Source organism: Myodes glareolus, chromosome 6, assembly GCF_982192425.1.
Source record: "Myodes glareolus chromosome 6, mMyoGla1.1, whole genome shotgun sequence".
In the NCBI taxonomy this organism is placed as follows: Eukaryota; Metazoa; Chordata; class Mammalia; order Rodentia; family Cricetidae; genus Myodes; species Myodes glareolus.
The window spans coordinates 25,892,630-25,907,709 of NC_142031.1; positions in this window are offsets into that span (position 1 = coordinate 25,892,630).

A 15,080-nucleotide genomic window follows, 5' to 3' on the forward strand; every position below is an offset into this window, starting at 1 on the left:
ACTTGTGTGAGGTGCACTGGACTTGCTAAGTCCACTCCTGGACAAGGACACAGAATTTACATTCCCTTTGTCCTTTCTTCAAGGCCGCTGAGAAACTTGAGTCTGTCAGTCTGGCTCCCAACAAAGGGGATGAGTGGACGTGAGAAGAACAAGAAAAGAGAAGGTTGGGGGGGGGTTGTTGCAAATGGAGCAGCAGGTTGTGTTCCTGCCTGGATCCCAGCTAGCTTACCCCCGAAATAATTACATGGAAACTGTATTCTTTTAAACACTGCCTGGCCCATTATCTCCAGCCTCTTATTGGCTAACTCTCACATCTTGACTAACCCATATCTAATAATATGTATACCACCTTGAGGTTGAGGCTTACTGGGAGGATTCTAACCCATGTTCATCTTGGGCAGGAGAAGCATGGCGTCTGCTTCACTGCCTTCTTCCCAGCATTCTGTTCTGTCTACTCTGCCTATCTAAGCTGCTGTCATATCAAAAGCCAAGGCAGTTTCTTTATTAACCAATGAAAGTAACACATAGACAGATGACCCTCCTACATCATTTCCCCTTTTTCTGTTTAAACAAAAAGGAAGGCTTTAACTTTAACATAGTAAAATTACATATAGCAAAACAGTTATAAAGCAAGAATTATAGTTACAATATCTATATCTATTTTATCTTTTATCATAACTAAGGAAAACTATAACTATAACTAACCATTCTTCAACTCCATCAAAGACTCCAGAAGGATATAATATTACCTAAGTAAACAAGAAGTAAGCAACTTCCAAAACTCTAGAAATGACAGAGACATCTCATTGCCTGGACAGTCACCCAAAGTTCTTTTGTACCATTGGGACATCCATCTTCAGCCTACAGGCCCATAGTATCCAGCAGACATTTCCATGAAGCAAGAAATTTCAAAGGCAGTTCAGTCACTATCTGCTGTGTTCTGTAGAATGGCTCGCAGACTCTTTCATGAATCAGGAACCCCGAAAGACTATCTCACAGTTAGGTAAGTTCAGCAGTTCTCTCTCTGCGGGTTCTCTGTGTCCAGTTTATGCAACAGTCCAGGCAAGAGCAGTTTCTCGCCCAAATGGTTATCAAACTCCTTAAGGAGCCTCTTCAATGCCCATCTTCCTCTTGAAGTAGCTGGTGCTGCCAGGAGCAGACGTGTCTCGTTGTCATGAAAAGCCCTAAGTTATTAAAACATTAAATGCCATATTCTGTAGTCTTTGAAAGATATGAAGAATGCCTATTTAACTGAAATATAACTCTATATACCTAGAAAATCTAATTAACATGACTACAGACAACTATTATCGATGATTTTCCATCAACAACCTATATTTCCTAATTATACATTACATTTTTAAATGAACTACACAATCACAATACCTTAATCAAGATCAGAAGTACATATACATATAACAAAATTGACCTTAAAATCCATGCCAATGCAAATTATTTATATCTATATCATATCCCCCTTTAAATGTAAAAGAACATTTATAAACAATATCTAGGAATATGGACGTAGTTATTTCTTTCCAAACGTCTTCCTGCTGTATAGGGGCATTGTTAATCAGGTCTTTTATGGTGTATCCTGTGTGAAGTAATTTTTGAGGGTGTTCACAGCAATCTTTCAGGAGGGCGTGGTCTGTCATACCATATTGGGATAGAAGCAATCCACAGGATCTCATCCTCTGTGAAAACAAAAGAAGAATCTCTTTTCCAAAATATCATATCCTTAGATCCAAATTCTGAAGTCATAATACCCTTATAATATCCATTCTGGTTTAGCTTGGTAGCCCATATAATGAAATGTCTCTCTATTCTTAGCTCCTTCACAGTCAAAAATTTTAAAAAAAAACACAATGTACGTAATCCAGACTCTCTGTGAATTTTCCATTTTTACGTGGCTTATTTTTATTTATTTCTTTTAATCTTTAACTATCTGTACTCTGTCTCTTTAAAGACTTTACCCTTTTTTTTAAAGGCATTAACTTTGTTCTCTATGTTCTTTTTCTTCTCTCTCCCAAGCCTACGTACAGTCATCCAACACTGTGACCCATTTAGAGGTCTTTTATGTCTGAATCTGTCCTATTGTGAATCTGTAATTCTTTACTGTCTTGAAGAACTTTTAAAATGCTGAGTAGCTTGGTTGGGCAGGTCTGGATGTTGGCTTCACCTCTCTCCAATTTCAAAATGGTGGATGTACCATTTTCTGCTAGCTCTGGGGCCGCCAGGTAGGAACCACACTCAGCAGTTTAACTCTGAGACTGATCGTGCAGCACAGAAACTCTTTTCATCCAGGTTACAGCCAAATCTGACAGGCAGAGCACTGCACAGCCTGGAAACATCTCTCTGTATGGCGGCAGAAATCCGCCATGCTCTCCCGCCTGCCTAAGCCTGATTCTGCTGTCTGCCCAGGTACAGGCGGGGAACCCTGAGCCATTGGCCTGGTCTCAGAGTACTTTCTTCCCGATCCCGAGCAGGAACACAAACATCCAGTGCCATGAAAGCCATTGAAATACTTGATAGCTGGAGTTCGCACTGGCGGCTCAGTCCAGGAAGCCGCGTTTTAAAACCGTGCAGCTTTTTTCCTGCTAGGGCTGCTGAGTCAGAGAAATTTCTCTGCGGAGCACTGCCAACAAACAGCACAAAGCTGTGTTAAACTCTCTCTCTCTCCTTTTTAAGCCCTCTCAGGTTTTTAAGTGGATTTAGCCGACACGTTGGGCACCACTCTGTAGTAAATAGGAGTAGTGGGCCGCGTTCCTGCCGCCCAGCTCCTGGCTAGTTTACACCCGAAATAATTACACGGAAACTGTATTCACTTAAACACTGCCTGGTCCATTAGTTTCAGTTTCTTATTGGCTAATTCTCACATCTTGTTTTAATCCATATTTAATAATCTGTGTAGCACCATGAAGTGGTGGCTTACCGGGAAGATTCTAACCACCGTCTGTCTTGGGTAGGAGAAGCATGGCGTCTACCTCACTGCCTTCTTCCCAACATTCTGTTCTGTCTACTCCACCTATCTAAGCTGCTGTACTATCAAAAGGCAAGGCAGTTTTTTTTATTAACCAATGAAAGTAACACATAGACAGATGACCCTCCTACATCAGGGGGGTCAAGGAGAACATGCCCAACATAGGATACACACATACGCAAAAGCTTAAGTAACTTGATTTCTTTTTCAACTTATTAATTTTTATTTTATGTACATTGGTGTTTTGCCTGAATGTATGTCTGTGTGAAGGCGTCAGATCCTTGGAGCCAGAGACAGTTGTTAGCTGCCATGTGGGTGCTTGGAATTGAACCCTGGCCTTCAGGAAGAGCAGTCCATGCTCTTAACTCCTGAACTGTCTCTCCAGCCATGTAATTTAATTTCTTTAAGACGACTTTCTGTTAGCCGTAGTGGCACAGATCTTTAATCCTCAAACTCAAGAGGCAAAGATAGGAAGATCTTTGTGAGTTCAAGGCCAGCTTGGTTTACATATTGAGTACCTGGGTAACCAAGGCTACACAGTGAAACCTTGTCTCAAAAGTAGAAAAATTAAAAATAAAAAAAATTGACTTTCTCAGATGGAAGCAGATCTGAATTCTGCATTAAAGATGATCCCAGAGGTCCTAGTAGGCATCAGGGAGCCCTTACCTACAGAATAAGGGTCCCACCAGGCTAGAGGCCCCTTTATTGAAAGGGTAGGGTGCAGATATTTAGTCCAAATGGAAACAGGTTCAAGGCAGTGTCCTCTTGATCTCTGAGCCAAAGACTGACCAGTGTGAAAATGCCAAGAAGCAGGGAATCTTGGCTAGTGAGACACCTGTGGTTTCAGGAGATGGAGCTTCAGGCCACTGAAGGTCCATTTCCCACTTGTCCCTTGGAGAGGAATGAATGCAAGACCTCTTCCTTTGGAATTCACAGAGCAGCCCTACCTGCTGGCCCCTACCTCCTGTCCCCAACCTCCTGCCCCCTACCTCCTGTCCCTACCTCCTGTCCCCTACCTGCTGTCCCTACCTCCTGTCCCTACCTCCTGTCCCTACCTCCTGTCCCTACCTCCTGTCCCCTATCTACTGTCCCTACCTCCTGTCCCTACCTCCTGTCCCCTACCTGCTGTCCCTACCTCCTGTCCCTACCTCCTGTCCCCTACCTGCTGTCCCTACCTCCTGTCCCCTACCTGCTGTCCCTACCTCCTGTCCCTACCTCCTGTCCCTTACCTGCTGTCCCTACCTCCTGTCCCTACCTCCTGTCCCTACCTCCTATCCCTTAGCTGCTGTTCCCTACCTCCTGTCCCTACCTCCTGTCCCTTAGCTGCTGTTCCCTACCTGCTGTCCCTACCTCCTGACTCCTACCTGCTAACCCTACCTGCTGTCCCCTATTTCCTGTCTCCTACCTGCTGGCCCTACCTTCTGTCCCCTACCTGCCGTCCCCTACATGCTGTCCCTACCTCCTGTCCCCTACCTCCTGTCTCCTACCTGCTGGCCCTACCTCCTGTCCCTACCTACTGTCCCTACCTGCTGGCCCTACCTCCTGTCCCTACCTACTGTCCCTACCTGCTGGCCCTACCTGCTGGTCCTTACCTGCAGGCACCTATCTTCTGACCCCTACGTGCTGGCTACTGGTTTCCTCCATAAGAGGAGACTAAGGAAACAACATGTCTACTGTGGCTTTCAGTCAGGGCACCAGTTCTCTTAACATTCTCAGAAGCAAACCAGCTCTTTCTAACCAAAGAGGAACTCGGCCTAAACCTCAAGAGATCAAAAATCACTGTGATTAAAAAAAGAGATGACTGTGCCCGTTTTTCTGTTTCCCCTTGCCATGTTCCTGAGGTTCTCAGACTTCCTCTGGAGGAGGGCAGAGAAGGGGCCAGCTTGGCCATTTCTTCCCTTCTCAAGATGAGCTAGCCTTGTGCTTGCAGATGGAGTGTGGGCAAGACCAACAAGAATGGAAACAAGACTCAGGGGCATGGGGACAAGTCCCAGTTGGTAGAGTGTTTGCCTCGTACACACAGGGCCCTGGGTTTGAGCCTCAGCACTGCATCAACCTGAACTGGAATCCCAGTGCTTGGAATCCCAGAGCCTCTAGGCAGAAAGACCTCAAGTTCAAGACCAGCCTGGGCTCCATGAGACCTTGTGGAAATTAGGGAGAGAGGAGAGAGAGGAGGAGAGGAGAATGAGAGTGACTCGAGTCATTTGAAATACTTGCTCAACAGTACTGAGAGTCACCCCCAAGGAGTGGTGATCAAGCAAACAAGAAGGACACAGGACTGGGCAGTTAGTGGAGAGTGAGCACACGTGAGAAGAGAGGAAGGGCAGGAGAGATGAGGAGAGGGTGACAGGGGAGGAGAGGAGACAATCAAGGCTCTGCCCTATCCCCAGGCCTAGAGCGACCCCTAGATAAGACCCGACAGGAACTCACCCCATAGACTCCAGACAGCTGAGGGATCCCAGGCCCCTCTGGGTGTGTCCCAGTGCTGGACAGCAAAATGAAGAAGAAGCTAATGGGTACAGGAGAAACGGCAGGACACAGGCAGCTGCAGACCCTGCCCTCAGAAAGAGCTCTCATCTGGATAGAAGGGGAGACTGAACTGAAGACGCTTTTGGCCCTAGAAATGAGTCCCTCTTTTATGGATTTATACGTAACAGTGGCAGTGTGCCAGAGGGTAGGTTGTTACCACCCCTGTCCTTTGTAGGGAAAGAAATGTGAAACTGGGTGAAAGTTTGTCATTGAGCAGATTTGGCCACTCCCAGAAGGGAGTTATTCTCAATTAATTTACCAGAGTGTACAATAAGGACTACGTGGAGGAGCGGGCGGTTGGATAACCAGGCAGTAGGCTTTGGGGACGAGGCTAGGAGGTGGCCAGTAGAGGCACCAGTTACACACAAGAGAACTGCCCATGACACACCCCCAACAATGGAGGGACCCAGAAGAAAACAGAACCGTGCCTATAAAAATGAATATCATGCAGGCAGGACATGTGCGTGCGTGTAGACCAGAGATCCTTGTTTTCCACCTTATGTGTTTACATTTTAAGACAGAGTCTCTAACTAAGCCTGAAGCTCACTGATCAGCTCCCCTGGCTAGCCTGAAAGCTCAGAGCATCCGCCTGCGGCTGCCCCCACCCTCTGCAGGGACTGCGGCTGCGCCTAGGGGCTGGGTGTCCACCTCTGGTGCTCATGCTGGGGCAGCAAGCACTTTCCTGCTGGACAAAGCCATCTCCCAGTCTCCCGAGTCAGCATTCTTAAGTGCATGTGCTTTAGGTGTGCAGAAAATCACGTGGTGTTTCTAAACTGCTAAAAGATCTGTGGAGTGAAAATATTCCAAGTCCTGTTCCTAGCTTTTTTTTTTTTTCTTTTCCTGAGACAGGGCCTCACTGTGTAGCCCTGGCTGTCCTGGAACTCACTCTGTAGACCAGGCTAACCTCAAACTCACAGAGATCCACCTGCCACCTGCTGGGATTAAAGGTATGCACCACCACACCCAGCTCCCCTAGCTCCCTGAAGCCCAGTCATCGTACACGGTTGCCATATCATGTAGCCACATACTCGCTCTTCTCCACCTTGGCTCCTGTGTAAATGTCACTTTGGTGCCCACTAATCAACCAGAATGTCATTTAGAATTCCCTCCACCTGGAAGTTGCAAAGATCAGATTTCTGCCTTCCCAAACAAGGAAACTCTGTCTGCCATCTGGAGCGAGGCAGGTGAGGGGGCTGGAGGAGGGGAGCACAGAGGGGAGGACCAGCAGGGCCATCATTCAGACCCCATCACAAAAACCCAGAGAGGCGCTAAGCTGATGGGAGCCTGAGCTTTTCTGATTATTTTATTGGATATTTATAGTATATTAATAGGATCAGGAAGGGATATCCTGCCTGAGATTCTGTCCGTGGATGAGGAGAAACAGGCAAGGAAGCAGCTTTGAAGGAGAGCGGCAGGAGACAGAGGACTTGCTCTCTCCCCAGGCCTGTTCCCTCTGTGTCTCCATGGAGACTAGTGAAGTTAGGAGTGCGGAGCACCACAGACCCCAGGTCCAGTTCTTCACTCTGCAGCCCCAGCCTTTGTCTTCAGAGCCACACAGAATGAGCTGCCAGTTATTAGCAGGAAGGGAGAAAAGATCAGGCAGGGAAATTGAGTGCAGCTTCAGCCAGCAAGGGAGGATGTCATAGAACACCCCAGGGAACACACAGGAGGGAAATGGTCCACCTGACCACACTGGTCAGCAGTTAGCACGAGCTCTTCAGCAAGGAGGAACCAATGCTGACGACAGCAAGAATCGTGGTAAGGGCCCTGCCATCCCTTCATTTAAATGTCACACTGCTCTGGGCCAGAGTCCCCTCCTTGGGGGATGATGGAGCGAGAGCTGGTGGTCAGTGTGTAGTTACACGGTGTGTATGAATCACAAATGATGTGCTTCTCTGGCCTCACACGCAGTTTGGTGGAGTTACTTGGCCCTTGACCACAAAGACCTGGCTTGCTGATCAGACTGAGTTTTCCGGAGCCCAAAGTAGGAAAAAGTGTCCAGTTCTATGTACCCCATACACCATGAATTAAACCTAAGCCCAAAGAGTAGGGCCACCAAGACCATAAAATCCCATTGTCATATACATCTTTAGGGGTCATCGACTTGATAGGATTAGACTTATGTACGAGAGAGTCAGTGAGGTGGCTCAGTGGGTAATTTTAATAGTGTTTGCTCTGCAAATCTAATGACCTGAGTCCATCTCCAGAACCCGCAAAAAAAAAGTCAGATGGGGTGGCACACATCTGTAATCCCAGCATTTCTACAGCAAGATGGGAGGCAGACACAAGAGAATCTCCCAGAAGCTCTGGGGCCAGCTAGCCTGGAATGCACAGCACAGCACAGCCAAAACAAGTCCTTGCCTCCTTAATGACCTCTGCCTCTCTCTGTCTCTGTCTCTGTCTCTGTCTCTCTCTCTCTCTCTCACACACACACACACACACATACACATACACACACAAAACAAACAAATAATAATAATAAAGCAATAATAATAATACAATATTTTAACATAAAGGAGACACACCTCTGGGAGTGTCTGTGAGCACATTAACCTTCTAGAGCAGTGGCTCTCACCCTTCCTAATGTTATGACCACTTAATACAGTCCCTCATGTTCTGGTGACTCCCAACCATAAAATTATTTCATTGTTATTGCATAACTATACTTTGTAAATTGTAATAAAATTATCTGACATGCAGAATATCTGATATATGACCTCGAAGGGGTCACAACCCACAGGTTGAAAACCACTGCTCTGTGCACATCATCAGACCCCTTCATCCTCTGTGCACATCATCAGACCCCTTCATCCTCTGTGCACATCATTAGACCCCTTCATCCTCTGTGCACATCATTAGACCCCTTCATCCATCCAATGTGAACTCAATAGCCACAGCTCATCCCAAACATTCATTTCTGAGCTTCTCCACAGACATTTAATGCAAATGATCTTTCTGTAGTCCCAGTACAAATTAAAATTTAAAGCTGTCTTTGGAATTGAACTGTGAATTTCTCCTTCTTTAAACCCAAGCATGTTTGTTAAAGTAAAACCCAAAATCTCTGTTTCATGTCAGAAGAGCCACCTGACATGGGACAGAAGAAAAAACAAAATTAAGGAAGTACTTATTGCCACTAATCTCACAATCTTTTGGTTTTATTTTGACTCTTTAAAATTTTTCTTAAGGAGTAAATATTAACTCAAAACTTATAAGATTAGTATATTTTTTAAACTTTTATCATGATGTCATATAGAGTAATAACTAATTCTAGAATAAGGCTTCATCTAGCTTCCTGTACATGATTTCAGGTCTGAGTCTCTGTCAGGTAACTAGGAGCTAAGTTTTTGTACTCTGGATGTGCATAAAGAAGTGCCATCCTTTAACCTCTTTAAGACCTGGTACATATGACATTTAAAATGTTTAAGTTTTCTGCAGTGAACCAAGACCATACCTAACAGCAACCTCTGAAGTCTATGAAAGGAGGATGGGGCCCCATAAAAACGATTCCACCAGGACTGTGATCAGAGTCCCACAACAACGATTCCACCAGGACTGTGATCGGAGTCCCACAACAACGATTCCACCAGGACTGTGATAGCAACACTAAGCAAACATCACCTAAAGATTGGCTTAGGACTACAAACTTCTCAGGACAATTTCGAGGGGGCTAGCTGAGATGATCCAGCGTCACAGATTACTCTAGTCAGGACTTGAAAGAAGTCCTGCAGTCTCCCATTACACAGAGATTGAACAACAAATGATACAGCTACCTCTCCCAGGACTTGACAATTAACCCAATTTTTTTTTCTTTTCCGAATCCCCTAAAGATGCCACAGGCCACAGACAGCAGGAAGTAAATTTAAGAACATAATACCCAGATTCCCAAAAGATGGGGTAAATGGGTTTTGGTCTTTCATTGAGTTATGGATATTTGTCATTGTTTAGAGGGGTTGGTTACAAGTTGTTTTTCGCAATGGTCAGAAAAAGAGCTGAGCAGAGGAATTTAGAGTCAGGGTTCTTGTTTTGAAAAGAAAAAGTGAAGGATGTGAATATGATAGGATTAAAAGGTAGATTATTGAGTCCCTTCTGAAAAGAAAAAATGGGGATATAGAAATGATAGGATAGAAGGGTAGATTATTGAGTCTGCCTTTAAAAATAGCTGCTTGTTTTAAATATTTTACATTGATATGGATCTTTGTTTATTGGTGCAAATTTGAGATTGATCTTGTTAGAACTTACTGTAGACACATTTCTAATCTTGTTCAAGGTATTGTACTTATATAGCTCGTTTAATAATGTAGTGCAAATTTCTGGTCCTTGAAAGTTATTATTACCAACTAATTAGGATATAAAGAAATGCAAGTTAGTAGTTAGTCATTGCAATCAAACTTGCAGTCATATTAGGGATGTTTTCAAGGTCACACAGAGATACATTTCAGATAGGGCATCTTCAAATACTTCAGAGATCTACAGAATATGGCATTTAAGATGTTTATATAACATAGTCTCTTTTCTTTTTTATGACAATGAGATATGTGTGCTCTTGGCAGCACGAATCTACTTCAGAAATGACAGACATTAAAGAAACTTCACATGGAGTTTTCTTTGTTTGTTGCAAAAATTAGCTCCTGGGAAAGAAAGTGCCATTGCCTCAATTGCTGATTATATGCTGTCCAAATTGGACAAGCAGGATACCAAAGAAAGTGACTTTCTTTGTCAAGACAAGGTAGGACAGCCCTTCAGAAAATCCTGCTTCACGGAAAAGTCTGTCAGATATGCTAGGCCTAATATGGATGGCTCAATGTTGCAGAGGAACTTTGGGTGACTGTCCAGGCAGCCAGCTGTTTCTGTCTTTTCTCATGTTTTTTGAAAGTTGTTTCTGCTTGCACTTCCTACTTATCCAGGTAATATTTCCTTCTCAGGTCTCTGATGGAGTTGAAGATTTTGTAGTTATAGTTTTCCTTGTTACCATATTCAGAAAAGAAATTCACTAAAGAGGTGTAAAATATATAAAGTTGAGAAACATAAAAGATAGTTTTGGTATTGCAAGTGAGAATAGAAAGTGAATTAGGAACAACCTTTTGAACTTATCAAGATAGCATAGATATGGAGTATTTTCTCTGAATTTGTCAACAGCAAATGGACTAGACATTGTTGGTGTATTTATTGCCTGTTATTACACTTATTGTGTATAATTTTTCTTGTATTAGTTATAACTTTCTTTTCTATTTTAGACAAAAATGGGGAAATGTGATGATATTTTGTCTGTGCTATAACAAATAAAGCTTGCCTGAAGATCAGAGGGCAGAGCTAGCCACTAGTTAACCATAGAGATCTGGAGGTCAGTACAGACAGGAAGTGTTATGGCTAAGAGGAGACAGGATCTCAGCCCTTTTTTGGCTATAGAGTTATCAAGGTAAGAGCTGGCTGTGGCTTGTTCCTCTGTCTCTCTGATCTTTCAGAATTCATCCTGATATATGGCTACAGGCTTGTATATTAAGACCAATTAGAGTTCATGCTACAAACTCCAGGTTGAGCATTAGATGGAGAATGCTAACCCTTGTGAACTGAGTAGCTGCAGGGATCTCATCCTGTCTATCTTGTAGATGGCGACTGTTGAACTACCTATACCTGGTTATAAGGCAACCCAATTCTTTCAAAATAAAGACACCTTCTTTTTGTTCTGTTCCTCCATAGTTCCCTAATACAACACCAGCAGAACATCTGTCCTCTGTAAAATATATCATTAAGTCAATTAATTCTACAGCCCCAACAAGTGCCACAACTGGGTAGTAACCTAGGCGTGTCTCTGTCACCTCAACAGTCAAGTAAAGTGAGATAATATGACACGGAAGGGGATGGAGAGCTGGCTCGGTGATTAAGAGCACTGGCTGCTCGTCCAGAGGACCTGTGTTTGATTCCCAGTATCCACATGGCAGCTCACGACTATCTGAACTCCAGTTCCAAGAGATCATATGTCCTCTTCTAGCTTCTGTAGATACTGAGCAAGTACATGATGCACAGACAGACATGCAAGCAAAACAGTCATATACATAAAATAAAATAAGAATTTTGAAATGAGAAATATTCATTACATGGAAATTCCCAGATCAGTAGTGTTAAGCATGATGAGTTAAAGACCTTGAACCAGAAAGGGGTGGATAAAGACATGAGTCTTTTTGTCTTTGTGTCCACAAAGTTAGATGTCCTGGCTCAATTCATACCTTAACTACTCTAGAGCCTCAAGAGTGCTCAAGTCTTGAAAGGAGCAGTCCACTGCCCACCTATCAGTCACAGGCCACAAAACACAGTCCCAGGGGATTGAAACACCTCGGAGCCTCGCTAGTTTATCACACAACTTCTGTGCACCAGGTCCCACACAGGTATGCAACAAGCCATTGGAGGCAGAGGCAAAAAGTCTATTACAAGTTTGAGGCCAACATGGGCTATATAATGAGACCTTGACACAAAATAATAATAATAAATTTAAATGAATATAGAATTCTCTTTTCGGCATGTATTGGTTTCATTACCGTTGCTGTGATGAAATACTCTGTGAGAGCAAAGGAAGGAGGAAAGTGTTCATCTAGCCCACAGTTTCAGGCTTCAGGCGGTCATGGCAGGGCAGTCATGGTGATAGGATAGTCAACACTGCAGGGCAATCATCCTGAAGGGGTAGTCACAACATCAAGAGTTTGAGAGAGATGGCAACATTGTTTCTGCCATCAGGAAACAGAGGGAGAGAAATGTGTGTTTGCTAGTATGTAGCCCTCTTTCTCCTTTTTGTATAGCTGCGGATCTCAAGTTCAGGGAATGCCAGACCCACACTTAGGGATGGTCTTCTCCATCTCAATTGATGTGATCAAGGTAATCCCCCATAGGCATGCTCAGAGCCCCATCTCTCGGGTGGTTCTAGATTCTGCCAAATTGACAATGAACAATAACCATTACATAGCAAATCCTATTTTAAGTCAAATTTGTATAAACCTATAAAATAACTCAGTAAAAACAGTTGCTGTGTGCAAAAACACAGAAATCTCTCTCTTTTGTATCTGTCTAACATTTTCCATGTTTTATTTTATAATCCCCAAATTTTTTAATATAGATTTATTTTATGTTATGTCTGTGAATGTTTTACTCGCATGTATGCACGTCTACCACATGCATGCCTGGTGCCCTCAGAAGTCAGAAGAGGGCACTGGATTCCCTGTAACTGAAGTTACTAATAGTTGTGAGCCACCACGTGGGTGCTATGAACAGAATCCAGATCCCCTGCAAGAGCAACAAGTGCTCTTAACCACTGAGCATCTCTCCAGTCCCCAGCCCCAACAATTTTTAAGGGGGAAAGATAAAGCTATTGTTATTTGTAGCTAATGCAATTTTTAATTACTCTTTTTTGAGACAGGGTCTCCCTGCATATATCCAGCTGCCCTAAAACAAACTCTGTAGAGCAGGATGGCCTCAAACTCACAGGGATCTGCCTGTTAGGTCCTGGGATTAAGTACATGTGCCATCATGCCCAACTAAAACAATCTTTTAAACTGTAACATCTATAAGAAGTATCTTGGATAATTATTTAAAAGAGTTCAAAATTCAGACAGTACAAAATAACTCATATGAGTAATTTTACTACTTATTTATTTGGGTGTTCCGTTTTGTTTTATTTGATACAGAGTCTTATTCTGTAATTGAAGCTGGTTTAACACTTGCTATATAATCAGACTGACCTATAACTCACAGCAATTATCCCTCCTTAGATCTCAAATGCTGGGGTTGCAGGCTTGTCTTTCTCAAGTAACTCATTAGAAAATATGGGTCTGGAGTCAGAGAGATGACTCAGTGGGTAAGAAGGTTCGCTTCTAAGCCTGATGACAAGTGTGTGTGTGTGTGTGTGTGTGTGTGTGTGTGTGTGTGTGTGTATGTGTGTGTGTGTGTTCCCCAAGTTGTCTTCTAACCTCCAAATGAGCACACATGCACAAATGTAATTTTAAAAAAAGACAGTATGAACCACCAGGCTGTGGTGGTGCACGCCTTTAACCCCAGCACAGTGTAGCAGAGGCAGGTGGATCTCTGAGTTGGAGGTCAGCCTGGTCTATAGAGTGAGTTTCAGGGCAGCCAGGGTTACATAGAGAAACCCTCTTTCATAAAATTAAATAAATATTTAAAAAGAAAATATGAATATAGAGATAAATCGAGGGGGTTCAGACAGGATCAGAAGGAGAATTAACAAGGTGTGGCCTGGTTTGACACAGGAGCTGAGCTGAGGACTGAGGACATGTGCTGGAGCTCTGCCTGGCTTCCCTGCACCCACTCTCTCTAGCAGAGGAACCACTGAGTGACACAAGCTCAATCCAGCCCTAGGGTGGCACTTCAGGCTGTTCACACCCCGTCCTCATGATCTTCTACTTTCCTGTCTCCCCTTTAACTGGGTGGAAGTGGCTTCCACACTAGTTGGCTCCTGGCCCATACCACTTGCAGAAACCTGTGGATTATCTGCAGGCCTTTTCCTTCATTCTCATTGGGTAGTTTTGGTAAAGTACGATCATCTGTCAAGGTTACAGAGAGGGACCAGGAAGAAAAGACTTAAGAATAGAGGTGAAGCCAGCAGTGATGTTGCACACCTTTATCCCAGAACTCAGGAGGCAGAGGCAGATCTCTGTGAGTTCAAGGCCAGTCTGTTTTACAGAGTGAATTCCAGGAAAACCAGGGCTACATAGAGAAACCCTGTCTCAGAAAGAAAGAAAGAAAGAAAGAAAGAAAGAAAGAAAGGAAAGGAAAAGAAAAGAAAAGAAAAGAAAAGAAAAGAAAAGAAAAGAAAAGAAAAAAAGAAAAGGTGAAGGTCACTAAAAACAATAGTCTCATCTCTGAGACTACATGGTCACCACAGCCCTGTCATTCACAGTGGACCCAGCAATGTCAGGGTCCTCCAAGAATTTACATTAGAAACCCAGCTACACAAAGAAGACCCAAATTTGCTCTTCTATGACAACTTAAAACTTAAGTCTTAACCCAAGAGAAAAAAAATACATGTTTCACATCCAGACCAGGAACATTTGCAGAGGCAGGACTGAGCCAGTGACCTGGGCCGGAGCAGGCCTGGGATGGCAAACTCTGCAGAAGCAGGATTGAGCCAACAACCTACGCCAGAGCAGGCCTGAAACAGAGAACTCCTCATGAGTGGTAGTGGATCCAGACCAGGGACATTTACAGAAACAGAATTGAGCCAGCAACCTAGGTCAGAGCAGGCCTGAGACAGCGAACTTCATGGGAACAGGTACAGGGAAGCAACCACTGAGGGAGTGGGCTGGAGTCAGAGACTTCTGCAGGAGCAGATCCAGACCAGGGACATTTACAGAAACAGGTCTGAGCCAGAAACCTAGGCCAAAGCAAGCCTGAGACAGAGAACACCACCGGAGTGGAGCAAACCCTGGGAGTACTGAACGACCTCCAGGAACATGGAGTGACTAATGGGGTAGCTGGAACCATGGCACTGACTGCACCACTAGGAACACCCATCTGAGCCTTGGATCCACTGGCACCTGGAAGATTGATCACCAGAGTGACACACGGC